Source organism: Octopus bimaculoides, chromosome 5 (assembly GCF_046866305.1).
Source record: "Octopus bimaculoides isolate indiv1 chromosome 5, ASM4686630v1, whole genome shotgun sequence".
In the NCBI taxonomy this organism is placed as follows: Eukaryota; Metazoa; Mollusca; class Cephalopoda; order Octopoda; family Octopodidae; genus Octopus; species Octopus bimaculoides.
The window spans coordinates 101,077,071-101,082,070 of record NC_142932.1 but is presented as its reverse complement, the minus strand read 5'-3'; the positions used below and the strand labels follow the sequence as shown (position 1 = coordinate 101,082,070).

Here is a 5,000-nt window from a genome sequence, read left to right as displayed (position 1 = left end):
GTTTTTTATATCTCCTACGGATTGCTTGAAGCTCACTAACTCCCTACACCTTAATCGTTGGATCTTACCTTTAATATACATACATGCATATACTTCGGGGCTTTCTACCAGTTTCCATCAACTAAATTTACTCATAAAGCAATTGTCGTACCGGTGCTATAGTAGCAGACGCTTGCCTATGGCGACGCACTGTGATATTGAACCCAAATCCACATGGTTATAAAGCGAGTTTCTTAAACAAAACATCTATGCCAACGCCTCTGAGCAATTCTTCTAAACATGAACAAATGAACTGACGATGTTTGATCTAAATGAAATGTAATAATATAGGCTAAGTCAGTGAGAAATTTACTTAAAAACAGAAATGCTTTAACTAAACTGCAAGTAATCATGAATTAGCAATGAATGAGGCCATGTAAAAGCAATTAAAAACCAGGGGGAAATCTGCACTATAATTAATGTTCCCGTATCAGTTTCTAAATTAAGCTTTTCATTTTATGCATCGTTATGGACGTCCGGTAAGACGGATTTCTGAATGTCCACTTGATTCAAAAGTTTGCTTTCAAATACGAATTTTTAATAATGCTTTTATACAATTCAAGCATTTTAGAAGAAAAGATTAAGTTCTGGCAAGATAAATATAATTTTATTTGACTTTGTTGAATAAAAACCATTTTATTTTATTTATATTACTTATAACCGTAGAAACAGAACGAGTGTCAGAACATTCCATATTTTCTCTTCCTCTTCTAAAAGCAAAAGACCAGAGGTTAGTCAAAAGAAAACTATCGTTGTATTTGTCTTGTAGGATCTCACAGTTAGACAGTTTTGTTGGGTCAGAATGTTCGATTAGTTGAGATTATCCAAACATTTAGAAAAGTCGCTTTCTACGGCGTTTTCAAACTATAGAAACAAGAACCAAAGAAGATAACGGCAATCATATTAATTAATGGAATTTTTAAAATTAAAATGTAAATTGCATTTGGAAATGCTTCATTCTAGTCTACATAAGTTCTAAACATAAATAAAACAATAAAGAGCATGTATAAAAAAGAAATTTCCTTTTTTTATTTGGAAGTGGTTCTAAGAAATTTGAAATGTACAACTAGCAGTTGAAAACTATGTTTTCCTTGAAGAAATCACTGCTAAAAAAAGTAATGGTGTAAATTTGAATTTAAAATTTATGGTCACTTACCTTTTTATATAATTTATCTTGATCAGACTGGATATTCTAACATGCTACCTGCTGCCCTCAAACCAGATTAATGAGAGATTTCTTACCAAATGCCGCATTTACACGCACACACCCACATATATATATATACATAAGTCAGTATGATAAACAAATATATGTATAAATATACGTCTGTACAAGTGTGTATGCGTGTATAAGGGTATGCGTACTATATGTATTTGCATGAGTGTGTGTATGTATAAGTAAATACATGTGTGGGGGATGCGTCTACGTGTGTATCACTGCATGTGTTTGTGTGCATATATACATATATATGTACATATATATATATGTATATGTATATGTGTATGTGTATATATATATATATATGTGTGTGTGTGTGTGTGTGTGTGTGTGTGTGTGTGTGTGTGTGTGTGTATGTATATATATATATATATATATATATATATATATATATAACTATTTACATAAGTATGTGAAAACATTCATGATTATATTTTTGTGTTTACATTTTTAACCAACATGAATTACATGAAATGTCCAAACAACAGTAATGAGATGAAATGTTAGACCATTTTCAATCGTTAGAAATTGTGCAACGTTTGATATTCTCATCACGGAATTAATAAACATAACTGTTCATTTGAAAATTTTAAATTCCTACTGGACAAAATCGCTTTTTTTATATGAGTCGTTTTTTTACTGATTTTACTTTTGATATTTAAATATTGAATCCGCCATTGTCTGAACTATATAAATATGATACTTTTATGGTCGACCGAGCTATAAGATGACGGAACTTATAAGTGATATTAAAGTGGAGGAAAGCATACTTGAAACGAACTCTTGTTTCTGGCAGATACGTTTACCAAAGAAACTTGGCTTCAATTATCAACTGCTATGAATTCATGAGTTTTCTTCCTCAAAACCAGACTACAAAATCTTCTTGTTATAGTCTAAAATTCACATTTGCACTAATCAAAAGTACATTATTCGAATGTTTCCAAATATTCAAGTATTTGCAGTATCTATTGCTACTTCAATAAACTATTTGGCTTATGAATATCAAAGTCGATTATTTTGTGTTTAAATGGCCCAACATATTTTGTCGTTCATTTAATCAATAAGTATCTAATGATAATATGAGTAATTCCTTAATTAAACAAAGTTTATAGCGTAAACTTACACAAAAACTACTGTGAGCATATGAGTGGCATGCCGTGAAGTAACCATACAATTTTAAATGCTGCTGTAACTGTTATCTTAGAAACCGAATATTCTTCGATACGCTTGTTACAATCTTTTACTCGTCTTGAATATATGAATATATGAATATATGAATATATGAATATATGAATAAGATGATGAAAGCGAACTTTAAATGATTCTCGATAATTCAAATAAAGTTCTGGGCACATTGCTGTTGCGGTGCTTGTTTTAAAAACAGAGTATTATAGAATTCTAAGGATTATTACTGTTAAAAAAATAATTGACTCTATGCATTTGCAAGTAGAAGATACTATACTGTTGCATTTGAAAAGTTTTTTTGTTTTGTTTTTTTATTTAGTAAAATTATTGTAGAAACTTGCTATTTCGTTACAATCAAAACAGTTTACCTTAATGGAATGTCTTTTAAGAATATTTTCGGAGTTATATTTCATCAAATTAAGGAAATTACAGTTACCTTACACTCCCATAATTTAAACTGAAACATGGGTTACCCCAAAGCTGTTTCTGAGCTATTACTTTTCAAGTTAAGCTCCAATTTTATCTAAAAGTTACATTACATTAGTATTTCAAGTATTCAGTTGATAAGACTAAGAATCAGCATATACACTTAAAAATAAACTTTAAAAATTATTAAGCTTAATGGCTGATTCAAGCAACCGTATATTTTCTATGTAATTGAATATTCAGAAAACATGGAATATTAATCTCAATGCCTCTAAATTTCAAGATTTTAAGGATACTTAATAAGCGCAAGCTATTTCCATTGCCCCATTAGATTTATACATACACGCAATTAATGGGGCCCCTTTTTACATTTTTGCATAAATACACATATTTTTTAGAATCAAATTCGTAAGCTGTTGTCCAACCTAATATAACGTTTTGCCTAATTTAACTTTACTACGCTAAACTTCAACAGCAAAGTATTTCTTGTTTTTCAAGCAATGATTAAAGTGTCGTGTTATATGAGTCCTCTTTTTCATATCATCAAACCACTGTTCGTTATAAGAAAAGAAGCGTCTGTGAGTCATAAGCTCATGATGCAGGACCCTATCGCAGGATTAGTCATTTTTGCCAGCTGAATGGAATGAAACAACGTAAAATTATGTGTTTTGCTTCAAGAACACAGCGCATCACCGGATCCAGGAATCCACGCAACAACCTTACGATCAAGAGTGAAACGCCCGAACCACTAAGCCTCGTGCCTCCACACTGTTCGATATGATATTCAAATATATTAATCATATTAATCATACCGATTTGTCAAGCTTCAGCCTTCAATACATTATACATTTTTTGGGAGCGACGGTTATTTCTTCTCAAAACGAAGATCTCAGTTGAACGCTTGTAACAAAGGGATCTCCACTAAAGACATCCGAGGATCAGATGGTGGCACTTGCAGCTGCATTTAAAAGCGCGTGGCATAGTAATTAAGGCGTTGAATTCACGATCATTAGATCATGGGTTCTCGAAGTGGGTAGCACATTGTGTCTTCGGGGAAAGCACTTCATTTTATGTTTCTCCTGTATATTCAGCTAGAAATGAATGCTAGTTGCACCTATCGGTTAGCACTGTGACGTACTCGTATCCCATTTGAGTGGAAGGCTCACATTCTCATCTTAAATGCTCTGAAAATCCGATAAAATTCCGGTTCTCATGAAATCTTTAGGTTCGAGATGGACTTTTGATTAGACAGCAGTTTTATAAGAAGGTGCAAGACTTGTGCAAGGATTCAACTTTGTTTTCAGAAGCAGAGCTACGTCCACATCAAACTCACACTCTCGGCCTTACACGATATGGCTAACTGCAAAATATTTACACAGTTTAGCCCATATAAGAATAAAGAAGATTACCAAAAATAGATAAAGGAATCTCTAGCTCAAAGATTGCCGTCAGACTACATGTATGTGGAGACCATTAAACATCATGTCAGATGTTTGCTGTGCACCATGTCTTGCTTTTTAACCTCGCATGAAAGGTATTATCTCTCTTATCATCCACAAACATATGCATACAAGTGCATATGTGCATAATATCTGTTGCCCATCGACTTTTCAGAGTTCATACATGTATATACGTGTGTGTGTGTGTGTGTGTGTGTGTGTGTGTGTGTGTGTGTGTGTGTGTGCGTGTGTGTGTGTGTGTGTGCTTTCTGCTAAAGATAAAAAGTCTGAAATTTTGGGGTTAGCATGGGTGAAGAGCCAGTTGATTATCTCGCCCCCAGTACTTGATTTGCACTCTAATTCATGGAGCCCGAAAAGAAGAAGAGCAAAATCGAATTCGGCGGAAATTGAACTCAGTATGTAAATTTGGATGAAATGCTGCCAAGTGTTTTGTCCGGTGTGCTAACGATTTTGCCATTTCACCACCTCATATATATAAACAATCTCTTCTTATTGGTCAGACCATATAGGTCAACATCTAGCATATAAGAGGGATGACCACTAAGTGGACATCCAATATGCTATATGTACACCCATATGGTCTGACCACTAAGAAAAGATTGTTTAAATTGGTTTTTAAATTGATATTAATCAAATTAATATTCAATTTTTCACCCTTATTATTGTTATAT

The 5,000-nt window shown here is 32.9% G+C and overlaps 1 protein-coding gene across 1 annotated transcript in view; it reads right to left on the bottom strand.

Annotated features, from left to right (window-relative positions):
• LOC149135663 (kunitz-type serine protease inhibitor bitisilin-3-like) overlaps nucleotides 1–1,304 on the bottom strand; it is an 8,311-nt gene extending 7,007 nt beyond the window's left edge. Inside the window, exon 1 of the mRNA XM_089352786.1 lies at nucleotides 1,196–1,304. The gene's annotated coding sequence lies outside the window, so the exon portion shown is untranslated. The remainder of the gene's footprint in view (nucleotides 1–1,195) is intronic.
• Nucleotides 1,305–5,000: the final 3,696 nt, after the last annotated feature.